Source organism: Cupressus sempervirens, chromosome 11 (genome assembly GCF_028749045.1).
Source record: "Cupressus sempervirens isolate cs-2001-9-10 chromosome 11, ASM2874904v1, whole genome shotgun sequence".
In the NCBI taxonomy this organism is placed as follows: domain Eukaryota; kingdom Viridiplantae; phylum Streptophyta; class Pinopsida; order Cupressales; family Cupressaceae; genus Cupressus; species Cupressus sempervirens.
The window spans coordinates 619,953,146-619,979,994 of record NC_143128.1 but is presented as its reverse complement, the minus strand read 5'-3'; the positions used below and the strand labels follow the sequence as shown (position 1 = coordinate 619,979,994).

Sequence of the window (26,849 nt, the reverse complement as noted above, 5' to 3'; positions counted from 1 at the left end):
ATGGATGTGAGATCCACTGAACTTGATATTGAGTATCTTGAGATCAAAGAAGTGTTTAGTGATGTGGTTAAGGTATGAAGAGATGAAAAAGAGACTATATTTTGCAAAGAGGTTTCTATGGATAGTTCTTTATTTGTATTATTTTGTAAAGAATAGTAAAAAGCCTAGTTAAATGGTGAGTTTGGTGGTCTTGCCACTAAAGATTTTTGGATAATGGATACTTTTGCCTTCCACAATTCCTAACAAGGTTGGCACAACTCTTAATAGGGATGAAATCTCCTTATAGGGATTCAAAGGCCCATAAAATGGACTAATTTGTATTTAATGTAATTCATTGACTCCTAACAAAGGACATCCTCTTACAAGAAGCTTATATATTAGTACATCATTTCGTGGGTACTATAGTCTAGTCTCTCCTCTTCTTATCCGAGACTGGGGCAACCTTGTTGCTAAAACATCTTCCTCATGTCGTCTCCATTCGAACTTCTTTGAAATAGTGTTGTCTCAACACTATGTCAAAAAGGGGCAAAATGTAGACACCTAAATTTGATTAGACCACTTTGGTGATCCTATTTAGCTATCTCTAAAGGCATCATTAATTAAATTCCTATTTAATTAATCCTTTGCCATCCCCTAGCTGATTAATTCAATTAATCATTTATAGTCCTAATTGATAAATCAAATAACCTATCATTTATCAATTAAATCCTATTCTCCTATCTAATTCCAAAACCCTCATTTATTAAATAAATCTATTTGATAAATAAAGCCCTCAAATCTAATAGCCCCTAGCCTATCCCTAATCCTCCATTTAGCCTAATCCACCCCATCCACCCATGCTAACCTAGCTTAGCCACTAACTCACCCTTCCTCATGAATGCCATCCACTTGCACATCTCTAACATCCTTAATCTAATCCTAACCCAAGCCTAATCCCCCCCCTAACCTTGTCACATTCCCTAAGTGAGGTTAAGACTTTCCTAAGCCAAACCAAAGTCTCCTCCCTCAAAATATCCCAACCATAAAACTTTATCCGAACCACCAAGCCTTCATTGCTCTTACAAACCCAATGAATGCTCTTAGAAGCACTTATGAGGGCCATTTAAAGCCTTGAGCCTCCTTTTTTGACTCATCCTTTCCCTTTCCTCCACCCAATGCCCCTATGGCATGTGTCACTCCCTGATTGGTGCTAAACAAGCACAATCCATGAGCTCCCCTTTGAGTGCATCCTAGCCCTCCCTAAGCTTTCATCTCTCCTTTCATCTTAACCCTCCATCCCTCAAGCCCTTGGCCTATAAATTGAACCTCCTCCCTTCACAAAAAAAATCCACCTTCCATGCAAAGTTATAATGCTATTTTGAGAGCTCATAAAATACCAAAATACCATTATAATGGAAAAATCACTCCATGAATCGATTATTGAAACCTTGCCTCATTCACTCCATCCATCCATCTAAGCTTGAGCTATACTTGTGAGCACACATACCTTAAATTGGGGACATATCTATTGCATCATTGTGTTATACCATTTGGAGCTTACCATTCTTGGTTTTCCTCCATTTGTGGTGATAACAAATTAGTCCTATCTTAAGTGTTTTCCATGTTTAGTATGGTTAAAGATTTTATTTAATAAGTTAGCTTTCATTTTACTCTACTAAAATAGGTGATACAGGTACCATCCCCACCAAGGTTTTACCTTTGATCAAGGGTTTCGTTAGTTAACATATATGGTGTTATTGTCTATGGTGACCTTGTTGTGGTTTTTGCAATTATTAATTACATGTTTCTAATTTAATAAGTTTGATAAAAGTTGTTTTAATTGGATAATTGATTTACCCCTCTCAGTTATCTTGGTGGACTTTACTTTCTAACAATTGGTATCAAAGCATCAAGCCTTTGAAGGAAAAGATTCAAAGCTAAGGAGATATATGGAAAGTCATTTTAGAAAGGGAATTTTGAATTTTGATGGACTTAATTATGATAGTTGGAAGGAGAAGATGAAGACACATTTTCTATGCATGGGTCTAGGATATTGGCTGATAAATAAAGAGCAACAAAGAAGTGGTTGGAGAAGATAAGCTTGAGGAATGTACTAAAGGTTAGAGATAAGTATTTATGTGCAATATACTTGCTAGAGGAGTACTTTTGACAACTCTTCCTAAAAATGAGTACAATCAGGTACAATCTTTAAATTTGGCACATGAGATTTGGAAAACTTTGGAATCTACTATTGAAGGTGATAAGCATGCTAGAATGGTTATATTGCAGAATTGGATATATTATTCCAAGAAGCTAAAATTATGGAAGATGAATATGTAAGAAGTTATTTTGGTAGAATATCAAAAATTATTACATGAATCAAGGCTTGTACTAGAAATAACAATGAAGATGAAATCATATGGAAGATCTTGAAATCTTTGACACTTGCATATAAGAAGATAGCATAGATGATTGAACAAGATATACCTTACACGAATAATTTCACAAGAGAAACTCTTCTTGGAGGATTGGAATTAGATGAGATTAGTTTGAGACAAAGTGGAGATTTTCTTAGAATTGAAACCACTTTTAGTGCATTGAGTGTTCAACCTACATTGACAAGAAGTGCAAGTACTAGTGGAGATTATGCTAGCAAAAGAAGAGAAAAATCAAAGGAAGACAAGAATATTAAAGAAAGAATCACACTACATTTGAGAAGAGAACCTAAAGGTAAGAAAATATTTATATGTTAAAATTGTAATGAATATGGTCATTATGCTTCTAAAAGCCCTAAAAGAGTAAAGAAATATAGAAGGAACTTTAAGCCTTGAAAGCCTAGAGAGTTTCTTTATGCAAATAATGAAGATTTGGAAGCTAGTGTGGAAATATTTTGGAGTGAAAGTGATGGTGAAAAATTGAAGAAATAGGATTTTTTGCTATTAAGAAGGAAAGTCCTGAAAAAGAAAAAGTTAGAGAAGAAAGATCCTTAGTGTGACAAGTTGAAAAGGAAAAATCTAATTGGAATATAGATAGTGGTTGTTCACATCAGATGACTAGAGATATGAACAAGTTCATTGAATTCAATAGTTATGATGGAGGAATTGTTAGAGTTGGAAAAAATGCAATGTATCATATAAAAGGAATAGGATCTATTACTCTAGATGGGAAAACTAACACTGATAATGTTTATTTTGTTGGTGGTTTGAAACATAATCTTTTGAGAGTTGGAAAACTAGTTGACAAGGGTATCAACTGAAATTCATAGAGAAGACATGTATTATCAAGGATAAATATGGCAAGATGATTGTTATTGGTACAAGAAGAAGATGTAATGTTTTTTAGTTGAATCCTAATGAGCTGAAATGTTTAGTTTCTAAAGTTGATAAAAATTGGTTATAACACAAGAGGTTTTGTCACATAGACTTTGATAACCTTGTGAAGATTAATACTCCTTTTTCTATTAGAGATTTTCCTAAAATTGTAAAGCATACTAACATGGTATGCAAGGAATATGTTATGGAAAAGTAGAAGAAAATATCTTTTCCAAGCAAGAGGTTTACTATATCAATGAAGTTAGAGATAGTGCACATAGATTTGAGTGGTCCTACAAAGATAAGAGCTTTCTATGGTGAAAGGTATTTCAAAATTCTTGCTGATGATTTTACTAGGATGATGTGGGTAGTATTCACTACAAAATTTGGGTTCAAATTATGACAGTAATTTGTGATGATAGTATAATTGTGTTGATTTTCTTCTTTTCTTGCATTTGTCCCAGACGTAGTCATAATATTGAATTTGACATCATAATTAGGATGCTCGTGTGAGCATAAACAAAAAAGAAAAAGAAAACACGTAAATCATTCCCCTTTTGTTTTTATTGTGGAGAGTTGCATGTGAAAGAGGTGGGGAGCTATGAATTTTTTTGTGCCCTTGTGATCAATGCATTTCATTAGTGTGCCCTTGCTCTGCGATTTCATTTCTATGCCCTTGTGATCTCTATATTTCACTATCGTGCCCTTGGTGTGTGATTTCATTTACATGCCCTTGGTCTACAATTTCATTTTCAGGACATGCCCTTGTGATCTACACGCCTTCACTCTATGATTTTCTTCAAGGGCGAGAAGAGGTACCTATGTAAATGTTCTTTTCTTTTCCTTCTAAACATGTATGTCTTTATATTTCCTTCTAAACATATATCTCTTTATATATTCAAAGAGATATTTTTTAAGGTTCTTATTACATATTAGCTAACAACAGAAAAATTGATCCAACTACATACATATTCTAGAATCCAAATAATATAACAATAAAACTCACTCAAACCATGCTAAGTGACTTAGCTCAAGATTCTGCACAAAAATAATGCAAACCATAAAAAATGGGAAAAGTTCGCAAGAAATTTTACAAAAACATATAATAGTAGATATGTTTAGAAAGAAACAAGCCATAACCTAGTTAAATTGGTCTAGTTATTGATTAGCTGGGTTGATTACAAATTTTTGTAGAACTGTCATCAGATTAGGTACAATAAAATAAAATGAACAATCAGTTGTTCGTAGCTAGTAGGACCAAATACAATTTTTGAAGGTGATTAAATTGCATATGTAGATGCATCACTTGCATGCCATGCATGAAGTGCATTCCTCAACTTATAATTTAATGGTTGTATATAAAGGCTCCATACGCTAACCCAACAATGGAAGCCAAGGATGTAACCATGCATGTATTGGAGTCTCCTTGTGAGGACCCCAAGTATTTATTGCTGCTATTAATTTGGGCATAGCTATATGATCCAAAATGTTATGAAGTACTAAAGCCTATAGTAATTTATCCCATGTCTCAAAAAAATATAGCATAGGTTCAGGGTCCCATGGTTTCCAAGAATTTGTAGAAGCTATTCTTGTTGTTGGAAGAATAACTTCGGTGAAGAGTTGAGTGTAAGGAGTTAAATAAGTAAGTTATGCTTCTATGTATAAATTCCATAATCACAAGGCTCATTTTCTTGTAGAAGCCTCTTCCATAATGACATTACCTCTAAACCATGAAAAGGATGTTGAAGTGGTTCCCAACCTTGAAACACTCTTATAAGCAAATGCAGATGCAATACATGACAAATTGCACAACTTGTAGTCTTTATATATAGAGAGAAATATTTTTGAAGGTGCTTATTACATATTAGCACAACAAAAAAATTGATCCAGCTACATACATATTCTAGAATCCAAATAATAAAACAATAAAACTCACTCAACCCATGCTAATTGACTTAGCTTAAGATCCTACAAAAAAATAATGTGGACCACAAAAAATGGGCAGAGTTCACAAGGAATTTTACAAAAACATATCATAGAAAATATTTTTAGAAAGAAACAAGCCATAAACTAGTTAAATTGGTCTAGTTACTGATTAGCTGGGTTGATTACAAATTCTTGTAGAACTATCATCAGATTACGTACAATAAAATGAGCAATCAGCTATTCCCAGCTAGCAGGATTGTTCTAGTTTTAAAATGCACGCCTCATTTCAACTAGAAATGGGGACCCCCTACTTTATTTTTTAGCTTTCCAGATCCCTAGTTTGGGGTCTAAGTCTTTTTTAGGGTTTTATCTAGGTTTTTGGTCAAATCTAGGTCCTAGTTTGAAAACAAAGATTCTAGAAATCATCACCAAAATGGATGTCATTTTGCAAAGAAAAATGACACACGAGTGCACCTCCCTAGGTGTACCAGTGTGCCAAATTTTGAACAAAAGAATAAAAAGAGAAGGCATCACCCCTTGGTGATGGACATTAGTGTAGCTACGCACCACTAAGAGGTGTGCTAGGTCCTGGGTCTATAAAAGTTGTGGACCCCCTCACCTCCTCATTCCATTTTTTGCTTCCTTGATTAGTAACCCACACCAGTGCAACATAATAGGTGCGCTGATGTGCCTCCTATCACTAGTAAACTTGAACTCAATTTTCAAAGTATTTTGGTCAAAATTTTGACCAATACATTCGTTGAAATTTTTTAATTTTTGCTAGCTCTAATTTGTCATTGTTGGTCAAAATTTCCACCAATGTTTGGCTGATTTTTTTTTAGAATTGGTGGAAATTTTGACCAATTCTTGGTAGAAAATATCAAGAATTGGTAGAAATTTCCACCAATGTTTGGTCTAATTTTTTTAATAATTGGTGAAAATTTTGACCAAGTCTTGGTAGAAAACAATCAAGAATTGGTCAAAATTTCCTCCAATGTTTGGTTAAATTTTTTTTAATGTTGTATCAAACAATTGTTTCTTATCCAAGCCATTTAATTTACAACCTTTTAAATCTCTACAAAGATAAAGTTGGAGCAAGAGAACTTTTCTTCTCAAAGGTGTCCTCTGATTGTAAAGCGTCCATTCCATTATCTGTTAAACAATTGGAGCAGGAGAACCTTTCTTCTCAAAGGTGTCCTGTGATTGTAAAGCGTCCATTCCATTATTTGTTGAACACTAGAGTAGGACATTATTTTCTCCTGCTCTAGTGTTCAACAAATAATGGAATGGATGCTTTACAATTAGAGGACAACTTTGAGATGAAAGGTTCTCCTACTCCAACTTTATCTTTGTAGAGATTTAAAAGGTTGCAAATTAAATGTCTTGGATAAGAAGCAATTGCTTGATACAACATGGAACAAATGGACATTTATGCATAAATATATGAATAAAAAACATATCAAACTTCTTTCCATCTTAAATTTGATTCTATTATTCTAAGAACATTATTGATATTACTAAAATTCACATAATAGATATAATTATTTATATAAATTCATCTCCATTATCTAAAGCAGTCCAGATATAAGGTTTATATAGCTAATATTTGTTTAATCTAGATAACATCCACCAATGGTAAATAGTTAGCCTCTCATATTTGAGTCTTGGGTTAGAAAAATCGAAAACAAATTCAATTGTGCAAAACACACTATTTTTTACCAAATTTTTTATGTTCTTATAGAAATGGAGATGAAGATCATGAAGAACAATTGCTATTTTTTTTTTGTAAAAGTCAATTGTGTTTCCCACAATCCAAAAATAGTATGGCAGGGCATTCTATCATGAGCTTAGGCACACCCATATCAACTATTAGTTTAATACTTATAGTATAAGTCAAATTGGTTCAGTAGAATAGTTCAAGTCATGGGTTTTCATGTTGGAGACCTAGGTTCAAACCCTTATGTGACACCTACATTGTTTAATTTATTATTTGTTGTTACAATTGAATAAATTGGGTTTATTACCCTATCCACTTATAGGAGTGGGAAACCCCAAGGTAGGTGCAAGTCTTATGAGGGTTTGATGGAAGCGATAACCTCCATTTGTGGCATCTAATCCAAAAAAATTCCCTACATCTGACTAATGTCTTTTACTCTGATTCTCATTTCAAGGCATACAATTGCTTAATATGAGAATCAAACTAAAAAATGAAGTTTGCAAAATACAAACATTTTTGTTAACTTGTTTGCGACCTATTATTGAGATAATAATTTATAAATAACAGAGGACAAATGATCTAACACTCTCAATGCTTCCAACTATGGAAGCTCATTTTTACTATTAAAGGATCATTTTAACTATCAAATTTAGACAATATCACTACTTGATTGTCATAAAATAGCACTCCATATTTTAATGTATAGATAGAGGTTATTGACACTCCCATAACCAACACTCATAATTCCTCATCTTATATAGACCTAGCCTTAATATTTACAGGAATACAACTAGTAGCTACTAAAATTCCTTACAATTTTACCAATTTATGTAACCTTAATAGCAATGTTCCATACGAATACATGATCCCTAAATCTTGTCATTTCTAAGAGGAGGGGATCCTCAGAAGGCCAATATGCCAAGGAAATGCCATCTCCTCTCCTAGGATGTTTTCTCAAAGAGTGGATATTTTTGAGGTGCCCTCCCCTAATTATAATATTCAAAAATAAATCTGCAATCAATATGATAATACAATTGCTTTTGCAAGTGTGTAATACTAGTGCATGGAGCTAGATACGATGAGGAACAAAAAAGAGAAAAGAATACTCAAGAAAGACTAGTGGAATGCTCAAAATACAAATAAATGAATACTTAGTGCACAAACTTCTTTACATATAAAGTGCAGAAGAAAATCCAGATAGCTTGGAGTGTTCCATAGACACATAGAGCTTCGAGTGCATGCACATCATCTTGTATAGTGTTTTTGGTAGGAAATTTATATAATAGTAATACATATTTATCATTTTTACTAATTATTATTATATATTTTGAGAAAGAATGTGAATCCATCAATTATCCTTCTCAATTTGTTTAAGACCATAAATCAGTCAAAAAGTGTAGTCACAAAAGCACTCTGACCAATTTCTAACTCCAGTTTCATTTTTGACATTTGATGGAAAATGTTTCCTCTATTATTATATTTGTGTTCCTCTAACACCCACTACATTCGAATGGCAAATGATGAATACTACAAGACATAGGTGTCTTAAGCTTTCTGAAGGAAATATCAAATAAGTAAGGAACACAGAGTATGCAATCAAACAAACAATAGAAAACTAAGTATCACAGATCTCTGGATGTGGTGAGGGTGTAATTTAGAGCACTAAGAAATTTTGATATGATAAAATATTAAAAAAACTCTATGCAAAAAGAAATTTGAATAGTATCTCATTAGAATAGTATGTACACTTCCTTACCTATAGCAGCACTATTTGTGTGCTTCCTTGAGATCAAATTTGGAACTATTCACCCCAATCCAGTTGATAGCACCTTCACTCACAGAATCATACAAATTAAATCAATTTAGTATTTGATCAAGCTTGATCCCATATGAATGAGACAAAGATGTCTTTACCAAAATCACTTCCATTAAGAACACTGTATTCCAAAACTGAATCTAGAATATGCAATGCTAGAGTAATTGTCTTACTTACAATCATAACAATAACTACACTAAGAGCACCGGACAAGACAATGGACTTTGGATGACATATTACCATGAGTGCAGCAATAATGAATGTCTCATCTCCAATCTTGTAGGGAAAAGAACATGTAATCAACATACTAGAAGTCTTAAAATTCATACTGCAAGAAGCAATTATGGTGCAATAATCCCAATGAATTCAATTTAAAAGAAAAATGTTCAAAAATAGAATACTACCTTAGTAACAATGACCATAGATAAACTTGCAAAAAATCCATGAAGAACACCCAGACCAACGGATTCTAAAGCACTATAAATTATATGCAAAATTGCACTGCTAAAATTCAATGCAAGTATGGCACTCTCTACTTGCATCAGTAAAAAGTATGATTTAATAGATTTAAGTAATGTCTTCCCTACAGATAATAAAAACATTTAACTTGGTTTATGACAAACATGCCAACTAATATACAAGGCGTTCTATAGGAAAACATAAAATCCATGACTTAGGTAGCCAAAAGTTGAATCAAATCACACATTTAATATCTTCCTAAAGCAATCTCATGACATGTAATCAAGCTATTTGTTGGATATTAGAAACAACCTCCAATCTATTTCTTAACAACATCCTTGATTTCTTAATAACTACATTAGAACTATCATAATTAGACTCTCTCTAAGAAAATCATAAAGAATAAGTGGAAAGTGAAACAAAATGACTTGGAATGGACTTCCTCTCCAGGTTCTAATGGCATACCTCCAACTTTGGCTAAACTCTCAAACTTTGGGTAAACTTGAGCAAGGAAGTCAACCAAAAAATGGCTTGAATAGGACTCTTTTTAAGAAGTTGAGTCTTTTCCCAATTTTGGTTTTTTAACATGTTCAAATCTTTTTAGTAAATAAATCCATCTCTAGCCCAAGTTCTATGTCAATTACTAGGATATTTTACCACACAAATTAAAAAATCTATTGTTTAAAAGAATGTCAGGAAATTAGGAGATGCAGATATTCACAGGCAATATGCATCATCATGTGTGAAAGGAAATTTGAAAGATGAGTACAGGAAAGTAGGAGAGATAAAACTAGCATGGTATGTTAACATTTTCAATTTTTCATTGAACCTAAATAGATAGGAATTGTATTGAGCAGAATTCATGATCAATTTTTTCTGGCTTAAAGACAAACCAAGTAAGATTTTTAAGAAGATTTTAGAAGCAGTCACAAGCTTCAATGCATGAGGTGATGTATCTACTCTTAGGATTACTAAGAAAGATTTGGTTATATAGTTGACAAAATTGAAATGGGATTGAAGAGCTATGATAGTAGAAATGTTAAGTAGGAAGATGTTACGGTAAAAATTCATTTGCTAAATCAAAAGATAGGAGAGGTTTAGATCTAGATCATGGATCAAGACACAAAGATATAGAAATAGTGGAAAAATTGAAAGCCCCCATATGCTCAGATTGTGACACCAAATGTGTTGTGACTAACAAACATTTATATTTGAAACTCATTATTGAGATTGTTCCTAATGAGAAGTAGAACACAAGTGATGTATGAGGAAATAGTCTTAAGATCCAATTCAATGGCCATGATTCAAATGTATTGGCTATGATTAAGGAACAATTTGTTCAGATTGAAAATCAACAATCCATTTTGTTGGAACTTATGAAGGTAACTTGCTGAAATCTTGATCTTTTTAGGTTTTCAAAATATTCCATTGTTTTGAATTGGAAGAGTTGAAGACATATGAGTTTGTAGTCAATATCATAACAAACTTGTTAGTTAGAATTCTTTCAAGAATATCTATCAGGTATTGCTCCTGAGATGCCCTTCAGTTGACATGTATGAGAAATAAATACCATGCAGTTTGACTATGTGCAATCTATTTCCTTTTATTTTTTTAATAGAGTATGTGCAAGATCATGGTCAACCAAACTATGGCCTTAAGTGGCAGTGAAAAACCAACAAATCAAGGTTATGTCAACTTGACACATAATTTTAAAGTGGTTCTGAACTTTATATCAAAAATTTGTAAGAAAATAATCTGTAGGAAATTGAATGTAGTTTCTAAACTACTAGGCTTTATTTGGAGAAAAAAATATTTGATTGGTCAAAAGTTTGGATTTTAATGTAGTACTACAAAAATTTTAGGGCGAAAATAAAAAGTAGGTGTATGTCTAACCACCTTAATCAAAATCAAATGATAATATTTTTAAATATAATTATAGATATAAAAAGTAGACTCATGCCCATATGTGATGTATATTTTTTGGTATTTTTATTCCAAATAAATAATTAAATATAATTTTCTACTAGAACTTTTTGGGAAAAAAACTTCCATGTCCGACCACCTTAACTAATTGAAAACTTTACCAAATTAATTTTTTTCCCTTATACTAGGTGAAGCATAGAATGTGACACAACTTTTGGATTTAAAAAATGTTATACCATTTGAAAGTTATAGCTATTTTTCAATCAGTATGTCAATCAACACTTTACAATCATCTTCATTGAAAATTAACTAATAAATACTTATTCGAACTTAGAATTTGACAAGAATTATATCGATGGAATCTCGAGAGTGTTATAAAAAAAAATCTTTTCATTTCATTCAATTTTGATGAAAATAACATTGTCAAATGGCTACCTGAAGTTCTAGTGTCAATGAAACCCTTCTCAAACACATTTTTTGGGTGGATCAAATAGGCTTGGTAAATATTGAGCCTAATTGGATACCTGAACTCAAATTGGGTATCTAATCTATTAAAGGATACCCGATATGAAATTGGGTATCTGATTACTGCGAGTTTTCCAATTGTGAATATGGAGGGAAATTTGAAAGGAAAGATTTTCCAATTGGAATTTTAGAGGCAAATTTGAGAGGGAAAGTTTAAAGGGTTTTAGAGGGAAATTTATTTGGGGAAAGTGTGGACATTAATATTATTACATATGACTATGATTATTATTATTAAATATAATATAGTAATATATATGATAAATATTATTATTATTAAATATATATAGTAATATTATATGATTATTATTAGATATAATAATATATATGGTTATTATTATTATTAAATCTATAATCTAGTAATATATATATGATTATTATTGTTATACAATCTAATAATATATTATTATTACATTAAAATATATAGTATTATATTATTATTAAATATAATAGCCTATGATCCCTTTCAACGCATTTCATGACAACATATGTCCCTAGGGCCCCTAGTGACCCCTTTCATCACATTTTGAATGGGTCCCTAGGGGTTCTAGGGCCCCTAGGGACATATGTTGTCATGAAATGTATCGATAGTGGTCATAGGTTAACCCAATATCCCTATTGATGCATTGGAACCAACCAAATGCGTCCCTACGGGTCCTAGGGCCCCTAAGGACATATGTTGTCATGAAATGCATCAAGACGGGACCTCTCTCGATGCATTAGAACAAACCAAATGCATCCAGGCCCCTAGGGACATATATTATCATGAAATGCATTGATAGGGATCATAGGTTAACCCATGACACCTCTCGATGGATTACAACCAACCAAATGCATTCCTAGGGCCCCTAGGGCTCCTAGGGACATGGGTTATCATGAAATGTGTCAAGAGGGATCATAGGTAAACCTATGACCCCTCTCAATGCATTAGAACAAACCAAATGTGTCCCTACGGATCCTAGGGCCCCTAGGGACATACGTTATCATGAAATATGTTAAGAGGGGCCATAGGTTAAGACACATTGGAACCAACCAAATGAATCCCTAGGGGTCCTAAGGCCCTTAGGGACATACGTTGTCATGAAATGTGTTGATAGGGGTCATGGGTTATAGGTTAACCTATGACCCCTCTTGATACATTAGAACCAACCAAATGCATACTTAGGGGTCCTAGGGCCCCTAGGGACATACATTGTCATGAAATGTGTCAAGAGGGGTCATAGGTTAACTTATGACCCCTCTCAATGCATTAGAACAAACCAAATGTGTCCCTAGGGGTCTTAGGGCCCCTAGGGACATACGTTGAGAGGGGTCATAGGTTAAGACACATTGGAATCAACCAAATGCATCCTTAGGGGTCCTAGGGCCCCTAGGGATGTACATTTTCATGAAATGTATTGATAGGGGTCATAGGTTACCCTATGACCCCTCTCGACCCATTTGACATATGTTGTCATGAAATACATCGAGAGGGGTCATAGGTTAACCTATGAACCCTCTCGATGCATTAGAACCAAAAAAATGCATCCCTAGGGGCCCTAGGACCCCTAGGGACATAGGTTGTCATGAAATACATCGAGAGGGGTCATAGGTTAACCTATGACCCCTCTTGATGCATTAGAACCAACTAAATGCATTCCTAGGGGTCCTAGGGCCCCTAGGGACATATGTTGTCATGAAATGCATCAATAGGGGTCATAGGCTAACCTATGACCCCTATCGATGCATTTGATGACACATTTGGTTGATTCCAATACATTGAGAGGGGTCATAGGTTAACCTATGACCCCTCTCGACATATTAGAATCAACCAAATGCATCCTTAGGAGACCTAGGGTCCCTAGGGACATATGTTGTCATGAAATTTGTTGAGAGGGGTCATAGGTTAACCTATGATCCCTCTTGATGCATTAGAACCAACCTAATGCATCCCTAGGTTCCCTAGGACCCCTAGGGACATAGGTTGTCATGAAATGTGTAGAGAGGGGTTATAGGTTAACTTATGACCCCACTCGATGCATTGGAACCAACCAAATGTGTCCCTAGGGGCCCTAGGACCCCTAGGGACATAGGTTATCATGAAATGTGTAGATAGGGGTCATAGGTTAATCAATGACCCATCTTAACACATTAGAACCAACCACATGCATCCTTAGGGGCCCTAGGACCCCTAGGGACATACGTTGTCATGAAATGTGTCAAGAGGGGCCATAGGTTAACTTATGACCCCTCTTAACACATTGGAACCAACCACATGCATCCCTAAGGGCCCTAGGGACGAAATGCATCGAGAGGGGTCATAGGCTCTTGATGCATTGGAACCAACCAAATGCGTCCCTAGGGGCCCTAGGACCCCTTGTGACATAGGTTGTCATGAAATGGATCGATAAACCTATGACCCCTCTTGATACATTAGAACCAACCAAATGCATCCCTAGGGGTCCTAGGGCCCCTAGAGACTTGTCCTGAGGGGCCCTAGGACCCCTAGGGATGCATTTGGTTGCTTTGAATGCATTGAGAGAGGTCATAGGTTAACCTATGACCCCTCTTGATGCATTGGAACCAACCAAATGCATCGCATCCCTAGGGGACTTAGGGCCCATAGGGACATACATTGTCATGAAATGCATCGAGAGGGATCATAGGTTAACCTATGACCCTTCTCGATGCATTAAAACCAACCAAATGCATCCCTAGGGGTCCTAAGGCTTCTAGAGACATACCTTGTCATGAAATGCATTGAGAGGGGTCATAGGTTAACCTATGACCCCTATTGACGCATTAGAATCAACCAAATGTATTCCTAGGGGTCTTAGGGCCCCTAGGGACATAAATTGTCTATGACCCCTCTCGATGCATTAGAACCAACCAAATGCATTCCTAGAAGTCCTAGAGCCCCTAAGGATATACAATGTCATGAAATGCATCTAGATGGGTCATAGGTTAACCTATGATCCCTGTCGATGCATTAGAACCAACAAAATGCATCCTTAGGGTTCCTAGGGCCACTAGGGATATACATTTTCATGAGATTCATCGACCTATGACCCCTCTCAATGCATTAGAGCCAACCAAATGCATCTCTAGGGGGCTTATGACCCCTAGTGACACATTTGGTTGGATCTAATGCATCAAGGGGGTTCATCTCGTAGGGACTTCCTAGGGCCCCTAGGGATATACGTTGTCATAAAATGGGTTGACCTATGACCCCTCTCAATGCATTAGAACCAACCACATGCATCCCTAGGGGGCCTATGACTTCTAGAGACACATTTGGTTGGATCTAATGCATTGAGAGGGGTCATAAGTTTACCCCAAATGTGTCCCTAGGGGTCGTAGGGATCCTAGGGACATATGTTGTCAAGAAATGCATCGAGAGTGGTCATAGGTTAACCTATGACCCCTCTTGATGTATTTGAACCAACCAAATGTATCCCTAGGGGCCCTAGGACCCCAAGGAACATAGGTTGTTATGAAAGGCATCGATAGGGGTCATAGGTTAACCAATGACCCCTCTCGACACATTAAAACTAACCAATGTGTCCCTAGGGGCCGTAGGACCCCTAGGGACATACGTTGTCATGAAATGCATCGAGTGGGTCTATAGGTTAACCTATGACCCCTCTCGATGTATTGGAACCAACCACATGTGTCCCTAGGAGCCCTAGGACCCCTAGGGACATAGGTTGTCATGAAATGTGTCGAGACTCTCGGCACATTGGAACCAACCAAATGCTTCCCTAGGGGCCTTAGGACCCCTAGGGACATTGGTTGTGACAAAATGCATCAAGAGGGGTCATAAGTTAATCTATGACCCCTCTTGATGCATTAGAGAACCAACCAAATGGATTATAGGTCATAATAACAGTAATGATAACAACAATAATAATATATGTTGTTATATTTAATAAGAATAATAACATATATTACTAATATATATAATATATTGTGTTATTATATTTAATAATAATAATAAAAATAATAATAATATAATATAATAATCATATATATATTAATATATATATTATATTTATAGATTATAATATAATAATCACATATATTAATAATAATAGGTCATAATCAGAGGTCATAATAATATATAATACATAATAAAAATCCTATATAATATTAATCATCATACATTGCCCTTTCCCTCCAAAGTATTGGCATCAATATCAGATATCCGATCTAAAATCAGATATTTGATTTATTATCAGAATCAGATACCCAATTAAACTATCATGATTTTCCCAAAATATTCCCTGTCACTATAAACTCAAGAACATCAATTGTTGTGGGCCATTTTCACGAGTTTTGGGAAAAATGACATTTTGGGGCCCAAGTAATCAAAAAAGGTTTGATAATATAACATTAAATGTTTGATATTGTCATCTGAATGGGGAGTAGTAGTCGTCAAAAGGCTAAATGTAAAAGGAAGGTATCTAATGAAAACATTGCGGCATATAGGGAAAGGGACAAGGTAAATCACTGAAGAAAAAGATAATGTATGTTAAATGTGAGTCAAGTTGACGATGAATTGGTCAAAGGTGAAATCATATAGTTAGATAATGAATATCTACAGTTGAGGAATGAAAATGTACCAATTGATAACAATAATGCCGCGATTGATAATTTAGAGAATGAAAAGTTGGAGGATGAAATGCTACTAGGTCATAATGTAAATTTCATGATTGATCATGCCGAACATGACACTGCATAGGAACCTTATATATCTCCTAATTATAATTAACATGAAGGTTCTAGAACACCAAAATGGATAATTGAAATTGATGAAATGACTATTAACAATTTGGAAGGAAAAAAAGCATAAAGAACTATTTGGTTATGGGCTTCAAGACTATATAAGATGTTTTTCAGCAACAAGATAGTAGTGGAGCAATGTCAGTTTTTTATGCAGTTATTATAGACAGAAAAGATGAGACCTATGCTTTCCAAATTGAAGATTCATGTCAATAAAAAATTGGAAAGAAATGTCATTATTGTGAAGAATCTTTTCAGTGCTCTCGATAGCATTTGGTAAAATAGCAGGGAGAAGGATAAGAGAGCTACTCGAAGGGTTATTACAATAACTTTGGTAAGTCATCATTTAAGAAATGGTAGATATATGAGACAAACTTGTATTGACTTGAACCTAAATCATACTACTTTGAGAAGAGCACTTAGTAGATGAGAGAGAATTGATGATCCTCTTCAAAATGAAACATGGGCTTTTGGTGAGAGACTTCTACATTCTGATAAGAAGCTATTCAATGATTTGAAGGAAGGTATTACACAATTTTGGCACCCTATATCAAGAGTATCACCCAATGCTAAAGACTTGTTAAGGTTGAGAATTTCCATTAGAGATCGCATGCCACATCCTAAACATTATTTGGAGGTAAGTCAAACTATGTTGTTCAAAAACTTTAGAAAGAGTCATCCAAGTCTTCATATATCACAAAGGGCTTTTGAATCTTTGAAGCCATTTTATTGTGTGCTACTTAAAATTCAAAATACATGTTGCAAATATCATGTCAAGTTTTCTATGTACCATGAACTATTATGCTCCATCTATTCTATTTTGCGTAGTAAAGAAATGTTGGAGAATTGTGGTGCTAGTGGGTTTCCAAAATCATCAAGAGACTTGCTAGATCAATTTTTGTGTCATAGAGTTAATGGTTGTTTCTTTTATAGAAATACTTTCTTAAATGAGAAGTGTTTAGAATGTGGTGGCTTATCCAAGTTTGACACATGTTTCCATGAGGGGTGTGAACAAGATCTTGGAAAGAAAATAGTTTTAAAAAAAAGGTATATGAAATGGTGAAATACACATTGAAGAGTGGGGGTGAGGGCTTTAGATGTGAATTCTTTGCAAAAGAAATCAGTGTGGCTAGTTTTATTTCAGATTTCAAGACAAATCTTTTTTACAAGTATGCAAGACATAGTCACAGGTCTCAGTGGTTGGATCAATAATTTAGAATGTGTAAGGAGACTTTTCCTATTGGCACTATTATATCAGTTGTTGAGTTTACTGAGAACTACACATTGCAACCTTAATGAGACATAATCTTAGTATTACAACTCCATTCAGATTTCTATTTTCATCCACATAACATATAGACATGCCCCTAATAGTGCGGAAGATAATTGGAAGATTATTAGAGAGTATCATTTTTATATGAGTGGTGATAGATTTCACTCTCACGAGTTTGTGCAACATTGTTTCGAGAATTATTTTGATTTCTTATAGGAGCATGCAATTGCTATGGGTAGACATACCATTTGGTCAGATAACTGTACATGCTGATTCAAGAATGCTCGCATGTTTTATTGGTTGTGTAGGATGCATGTAGAGAGGTTTGTGCCTCATATTTGTAGTTTTTTTGAGTCTATCCATGGGAAAGGGGAACATGATGGAGCAGGGGCATGTGTGAAGAGAGCTCTAGTTAAGGAGCAATTGAAGATTTTAGGAGTAGAGCTTCTTGATGCTCATAGCATTGTTGATTGGTGTAGTTTAGAATTATCATAGGGGGGACTCTTGATTAAGTAGTACATAGGTTCTTTTGGTTGGTTGACGAAGGGTCCATAGGTGATAGATTAGATTGTGCTATAGTGAAAGACTCATAAAAAATGCATTCATTTCGAAGCTCTGATTCTAGTACATGGAGCATTTGGACACGACAGCTAGTTTAATTTTTTCCTAGTTGTTTTTAGTGTGATTCGGATCACTATGAGTCGAGTGAGTGGGTGGACACATGGGCTCCAAATTATCTTACTCCATTGTCTATCATACCCTTTATCAGAAATGATGACATGGAAAGTTCACTTGAGCATAACCATCTATTAGATCTTCTTCAACTAGGACATGTCTTTGTATTGGTTGGACCATAGGGGAATGATGAGAAATTTGATTATTGGTTAGCACGTTGTGTAAGATGTAAAAAAAATCTTGCACAATCGATCATATATGATGATGGATTCACATGTTCGACTAGTTTAGTGCTTGTCGCTAGAACATGGCTTCGGACATACATGCTTAGAAGGAATGAAATTTATACATTCGAAGTCTATCAAAAGGACAAAATAATTCTCATATATTTACATATTATTATAACAACAAATGTAAAGTTATTGAAGCATCAAGGAAGAAAAAAAGTAAAATAACTTTTTACTATTACTAATGTTGATCATGAAGCCCTGTTGGAGACCCTAAAATAGAGAGAGGACCCTGCTGGAACACTCGACTATGTATATTTACTTCTTATGTTATTTTCTTCATAATGATTCAGTTAACAGATGATTATCTTGTTTAATACAATAAGTTACTAATATTTTTTATGATATTGGAATGTAGGTACATCATGAAGAGTAGCCATGCATGAAGATAAAAAGCTAAATAGGGAGCATAATGAAGAAAAATCTAATATTTTTATTGACACTACAATTTTTTACACTACTATTTTTGACACTAGGATTTTTGATAGTTGTGTATTGATATAATAATGATGAAAATTTTGATATATTGTAAATGGAAACTTGTTTATTTAATGTAAGAAACAAAGATGGTTTTACTTAACGCAATTTATGTGGTGGGACCTAAAAAATGATGATTTTAATACCTATTAACACCAAACTTGCATTGTGCCAAATGCCAAAAACTTGAGAGAGGTAAAAAATAATGTTTATTCTTTTAATACTAACCCTAGTGACACCATTTTTCTGGCCGCTGAGATCATCCATCGTTCACGGCCACCCCGTACCAAGGAGTCTCCAAGGTGCTCTAAGTGCTTTTCAAGGTCGATCTTCTGAGGGTCATAACTCAGAGCTTGTGAGGGCTATTGATGAAACATCAAATTCTACAAGATAATGATGTCAATGCCTAAAATAACCTATCTCATTTTTGAGAGATCACATTCTATTTAGATTTGGCACAGTGATCTCGCTCGATGCCAAAACTCGCAGTGTGCCTCAATTCATAGGTGCACCACAACATAACCTTGAAACTATTGATCTTGGCATCAAATTATCAACACCATTAGCTCTAAATGAGTAGGTAAATCCTAGTGAAACCCTTGTCCTAGCTGCAGAGACCATCCATTGTCTGCGGCCACTCTGTACTAAGGAGTCTCCAAGGTGCTCTAAGTGCATTTTGGGGTTGATCTTTCGAGGGTTGTAACTTGGAGCTTGTGAGGGCTATTGATGAAACATAAAATTCTATAGGATGGTGATGTTAATGCCTAAAATAACCTATCTCATTTTTCAGAGATAATATTTTATTTGGATTCGGCATAGCAATCTCGCTCGATGCCAAAACTTGTAGTGTGGCTTAGTTCATAGGTGCACCATAGTGTAACTTTGAAACCACTGATCTTGGCATTGAATTATTAGTGCCATCAACTCCATATGGGTAGGTGAACCCCAGTGACACCCTTGTTCTTATTGTGGAGACCCTCCATCATCCGTGGCCACCCTGTACCAAGAAGTCTCCAAGGTGCTCTAAGTGTGTTTCGAGGGTCATAACTCAGAGCTCATGAGGGTTATTGATGAAAATTCAAATTCTATAGGATGGTGATTCTGAGGCCTAAAATAACCTATCTCATTTTTGAGAGATCACATTCTATTTGGATTTGGCATAGTGATCTCACTTGATGCCAGAACTCATAGTGTGCTTCAATTCATAGGTGCACCATAGCGTAACTCTAAAATTGCTAATTCTAGCATCAAATCATCAGTGCCATTAGCTCCAAATGGGTAGGTGACCCCTAGTGACACCGTTTTCCCGGCCGCAAAGACCCTCCATTTTCTATGGCCACCCCGTATCAAGGAGTCTCCAAGGTGCTCTAAGTGCATTTTGAGGTTGATCTTCTGAGTGTCATAACATAGAGATCATGAGGGATATCGATGAAATGTCAAATTATTTAGGATGGTGATGCTAAGGCCTAAAATAACCTATCTCATTTTTGAGAGATCACATTCTGTTTGGATTCGACACGGTGATCTCACTCGATGCCAAAAGTCGCAGTGTGCCTCAGTTCATAAGTACACCATAGTGTAACTTTAAAACTGTTGATCTTGGCATTGAATCATCAATACCATTAGCTCTAGATGGGCATGTGAACCCTAGTGACACCCTTGTTTTGGCCACAGAGACCATCCATCATCCACAACCACCCCATACCAATGAGTCTCCAAGGTGCTCTAAGTGTGTTTCAAGGCCAATCTTCCAAGGGATGTAACTTGGAGCTCATGAGGGCTATTAATAAAATGTCAAATGCTACAATACAATCATTCTAAGGCCTAAAATAACCTATCTCATTTTCAAGAGATCACATTCCATTTGGATTCGGCATAGTGATCTCGCTCGATGCCAAAACTCGCAGTGTGCCTCAATTCATAGGTGCACCACAATGTAACTTTGAAACAGTTGATCTTGACATCAAATCATCAATCCCATTAGCTCTAGGTGGGTAGGTTAACCCTATTAACACCCTTGTTCTAGCCATAGAGACCATCCATCATCTGTGGCTACCTCGTATGAAGGAGTCTCCAAGCTTCTCTAAATGTGTTTCAAGGTCAATCTTCCAAGTGGCGTAACTCAAAGCTCATGAGGGCTATTAAATAAATGTCAAATTCTATAAGATTGTGATGTTGAGGCCTAAAATAACCTACCTCATTTTTGAGAGATCACATTCTTTTTGGATTTGGCATAGTGATCTCGCTCGATGTCAAAACTTGCAGTGTGCCTCAGTTCATAGGTGCACCATAACATAACTTTGAAACTACTAATCTTGACATCAAATTATCAGTGCCATTAGCTTCAAATGGGTGGGTTAATCCTAGTGACACCTTTATTCTAGCTATGGAGACCATCCATCGTCCACAACCACCCTGTACCAAGGAGTCTCCAAGGTGCTTTAAGTTTATTTCAAGGTCAATCTTCTGAGGGTCGTAACTCAGAGCTGGTGAGGGCTATTGAAAAAAAGTTGAATACTATAGGAATTTCATGTTGAGGCCTAAAATAGTCTATCTCATTTTCAAGAGATCACATTCTATTTGGATTCGGCACAATGATCTCACTCGATGCCAAAACTTGCAGTGTGCCTCAGTTCATAGGTGTACCATAGTGTAACATTGAAATTGCTGATCTTGGCATCAAATAATTAGCACCATTAGCTCTAGATGGGTAGGTTAACCCTAGCGACACCCTTTTTCCAACCATGAAGACCCTCCATCGTCCAGGACCACCCCATACCGAGGAGTCTCCAAGGTGTTCTAAGTGCATATCGAGGTCAATCTTCTGAGGGTCATAACTTGGAGCTTGTTAGGCTATCAATAACCCCTTACCAAGTTTGGTGAACTCATCTAATTAAAAATTTAAAGTTATAGCAAAAATTGGTCAAAATTGCAAAAGTTGCAAAATTGCAATTTTGCAAATTTTGCAACTTTTTCTTGCAAAGTGAAAATGAGTGCAAAGAGTTAGTTAGAGGTTTGATCATGACCATACAAGGTTGGAAACACCTATATAAGGTGTGAAATGATAGCATGCATTAATGAAGCCAATTTACATAATGATAAAATGCATTACTTGATGGTTGGATTGAGGAAATGAAATATGGTTCAAAAGTTATCAATGATTGTGTTTCGGTCTATACAAAGGACAACAAGAAGGTATGTTTTGGATGATTTGGTTCCTAAGTTGTGTTAAGTAGATTAGTATAGATACTCTGATCAATATGAGAAATGTATAGATGTTATTCATATGGATATGGTATTGGGGAACCAAGTTAAGAAGGTTTGTTCCAATCAAGTCTCTTAAGTTGGGATATTTTGAGGTTATGTTGAAATTGAAAAGTTGTAGTATGAGGATAGTAACAAAGTGAAGGGCTAGTTTTCAAAGATTATGAGTCTAGGAATGAGTTCATAGTTGGGAATAGAATCCATGAGTCCTTAAGTGTGTTGAGATTATATTTGAAGCCAAGAGTTAGTTCCAAGGTTGAAGGTGGAGTTTAAAATCAGAGTTGGGGTCATGTGAACCTTGTGTAGGAGGTTAACAAGTGTGTTTATGTCATGATAGCACTTAAAATTAAATATTGCATCCAAATTTGATAATAAAGGTTGTTAAAATTTTATTCAAAAATTATTGCATTTGAATTGAATATAACAAACATGATCAAAATTATGATATTCCATAAACATGAACAATACACATGATCCATGATAAATTGAACAATACTAGATACTAAATTAATATGTATATCATTGTGCACATAAATGACAAAAATATATATCAAAATACATGTATCCATAGAAAAATTACACAAATATATATATCAAAGTTCATGTACCCATAGATAAATTACACAAATATATATCAAAATACATAGATTCATATACAAAATGTGCCTGATCATGCCATAGAATGTGTATAATATCAATGTTTTTGTAAACAATGTGGCATATGCCATCTCAAAATGTCTCATGATGCATCCTATGACAACTATACTATCCTAAGCTACTAGTGGATGATGAAAATGTAGCCTCTTGGCTACACTAGGTGGATCAGATGCCTCCTACATAAAGAAAAAAAGAAAACCCAAAGTTAGACTACTAAATTCATATGATTTTTTGTATCTAACATTGAACCACTCAAATACATAATGATCTTTTTTTTAATGAAGATTTACACTATTAAACTTTCATCATAAATACCTCTCTCATCAACCTCCTCTTGTATGCCCTCGACAATGCTTGCACCTCACTGATTGTGGCCTATGTATGTTCAAATGTGTTTGTCTGATGAATATACAACTTAAAATATAACGTTATAATTTATAGCATGCTAAATTTATAACATATAATCAAGAATTCAAACTACAACTTACTAGTGTAGGCTCCTCCTCAGGATATAGTGGTTGCATCATCAAAGATACAAAACTCTCCCATCTAACCTCGTGTGCACTAGGAGTTTCCTATGGGATAAATAATACTAGTTTTAATATCACGAAAATCAGTTTTGAATTTATTTATGAAAATAAGGAAAATAAAAAATAAATTATACTTATACATACAATAGGGCTCTCAGTGCAAATGGAAATGCTTGAGTATCTACAACGCAAAATCTACACGGGCTCATCACTAGTAGCCACACCCTATACAATAAAGAATGTAATTAAATTTCATTACCACAAACATTTTACAAGAATGCATCAATATTTAATCAAATAGAAATCACCTAATTACCTTTCCTTTGTCAGTGGGTCCTGGCTCATCCCCCGCACTTTGTCCCTTAGCGACAGGTGGTACCTGCAAGATAGAAGAAAGATTAGAAACCATATATGCTACAATATTAAATAGAAAAAACAATGAGAACACAACATAATGTACTATAGATGTCTCAAGGCCAAATGAAATAGCCAAGACCATGGCATCATTAACCTATCTCAGCTCCTTCTCAGTAATTAGCTAACCATAAACGAAGATCACATACATTTATAAGTCAGTATGGCTTAAAAATTAAAATTACTCTATTATAAATATTAACTTTAAATCACATATGTCATAACAAAAAAATGTATACGCATATCGACACAGAAGGAGTCCATGCCTCTGCATGCCCCTCCTCTCTCGCATCAGGGTGTGTAGCCTCTACATGTGTGTCATAACAAGGGTGTCACTAGGGTTCACCTACCCATCTAGAGCTAATGGCACTGATAATTTGATGTCAAGATTAGCAATTTCAAAGTTACATTGTGGTGCACCTATGAACTGAAGCACACTGTGAGTTTTGGCGTTGAGCGAGATTGTTGTGCCGAATACAAACCAAACGTGATATCTCAAAAATGAGATAGGTTATTTTAGGCCTTGGCATCATCATCCTATAGACCATGCCCCTCCTCTCTCATATTCAATTGTTTGTTAATGACAAGAATCCTATTATCTTCTCACCCATCTTAGTAAAAGGCTAAAAGCTCTTATGATAAATTTCAAAGTTAGTCAGGTGCTTGTAATTTCTATTGCCACGGAATCACTCCCAAGTACAACATAGTAAAAATGTTCCTTTTTTTTCTCGAGGATTTGGAAAGCTTATAGCACAACTCCATCAGTAAGGCTCAAAATTCTTTGACAGATGTTACAAAATTCAAAGGACAGCTAAGATATTAGTGCAGGTGCATGGAAATTCAAAGTGAATTAATAATTTTACAACACATAGGGAATAAGAGTCAAAGATGATTCACAGAAGAAGGCTACCCTAATTTCTCCTTTAGTTATTATTGAATTTAAAACTAGCTAGTACTTCTTGAAAAAAATGTATCTGGAAACTATCCAAATTTTAAAGTGCCAACAACTCTTTCAATTATGTCAGTTCCTTAGACTTCTTGATAAATTTGGTTGGAAAACTTTTTTTTTTCTTCTAGGATTGAACCATGTAGGTTTTGAGTCAAATTCATTGACCCATGTTTCATGAGTCTTGGTTCACACAAGCCCATCTCTCATGAAAATGAAATGAACATTGCACTCATTGCATCTAGGTGAGAAATCATGATGAAGAGGCCATTGTTTAATCTTAGCACCCATGTTTCTTCAAGCTTAATATTTGTGTGGTTTTGCATTGAGAAATCATAATGAAAAGATGTCTTAAGAAAGAACTAATACACATGTTCCCATGGAAGAACTTGGTCTATGCCTATACATGGTAATCATGATGCTTGCAAGTTATAGATTGCCTCGAAATGTCTTTATTAGCAAGCTTTGATATGTTCCTTAGTAATGTGCTAAAGCCTAAATCTAAAGATACTATATTTATATGGGCTCTTTTGTTCTAAGTAGAAGTTGGCCCGCTAGATTATGTTCATTTAATAAAGGCTACGTGATGTGTGTTCAAGTGTTACTTTGATTATTTTCACTCTCTCCTTTTCTCTGGGCATTTTTTAAGAAATATGTTTATCCATTTATCAGATAATTTTATATAGACTGTAATGGATGGTAGGACCAATCATAAGGTGTATTCATTGTTGATCTATCCTACTAGTTGATTTTATGCATGTCTAGATGGAATTTAAAACTTTCTAGGGGCACTATGAAGTAAGGACACTGATGATAGATCAAAAATTAACTAAGCATAAAGTTTCAAATGTGCCTAGTACTTTCATTATTTTTAGTTTCTTGCATTTTGTTTCTAGATAGTTAAAAAAAAAAACTTTATTTTCAATTTTTGTGCTTTCAGATGTTTATGGGAAGTTCACAAGATGGGTTGCATTCTTTAGAAAAAGGGTACATGGTTTAGAAAGAACTATAGATGAAATCGCTAAGGATCTTTCTTTATCAATTGGTAGGATCCCTATTATTGAAGATGGAAGGGCTACTTGTTGTAAATTCCCTAGTTCTATGCTTTCAAGCTCCAAAATTTAGAAGAAAAATGAAGGCATATACCCACCTACACAACTTGTTGCATCTGAGGGGTCATCAATGAGTAGATCTGGAAGAGATGCATCATACAGAGCTAAAATGGGTACTCATATATGGGATAGGAAGTTCAAAGGCTTGTAGGATGGTTTTATAGTGAATCCCTTGGCAGATGTTCGGGGGACATCAAAGAGGGCGACCATTGAGTTTGAAAGGAAATCAAATATTTACCAAAGCACAGGACAGAAATAGGTCTAATGAGGGTCCCTCAGTAAGGAGCACATTGCAAGTATCAAAAGATGAAGCTATTTATTTCTTTGGTATATAGGTTGTAGGTAAGGATGCAAAAACAGAGGTGCATGATTCTGTGAAAAGAAATTCATGACCAACAACCACTAACAATTTATTAATAGTAAGATAGGTCAAGGTAGTGATAGTTTTTGGAGTATTTGGACATGGTTAGTAGAATTTCTATGGAAAGGGGATGTGGATTTAGCATTTGGTGAGGTCCTTTGCATTGGGGATGATCTCTTGTTGATTAGGCTTATGAATCAGATTGGTCCTATGCTGGAACATTTATCTAAAGGAAGCATTTTGGAAATGATGCAAGCTCTTAAACATTTCTTGTTTAAGTAGAAATTTTTGGGTTCAGTAACCCCATGGATTCTATAGGTGATTTATCCAATGAACCTATACTAATAAGATGTGTATTCTTTTGCTTTGGTATAATGATAATTATAGTTTATTTCTTCAACTAAAGGTTATGATTTTTTGTTAATTTCGAAGATTATAT

The 26,849-nt window shown here is 35.0% G+C and overlaps 1 pseudogene; it reads left to right on the top strand.

The window, feature by feature from the left end:
* Positions 1-26,692, top strand: LOC149531221 (TORTIFOLIA1-like protein 1; annotated as a pseudogene).
* The last annotated feature ends 157 nt before the right edge of the window (positions 26,693-26,849 follow it).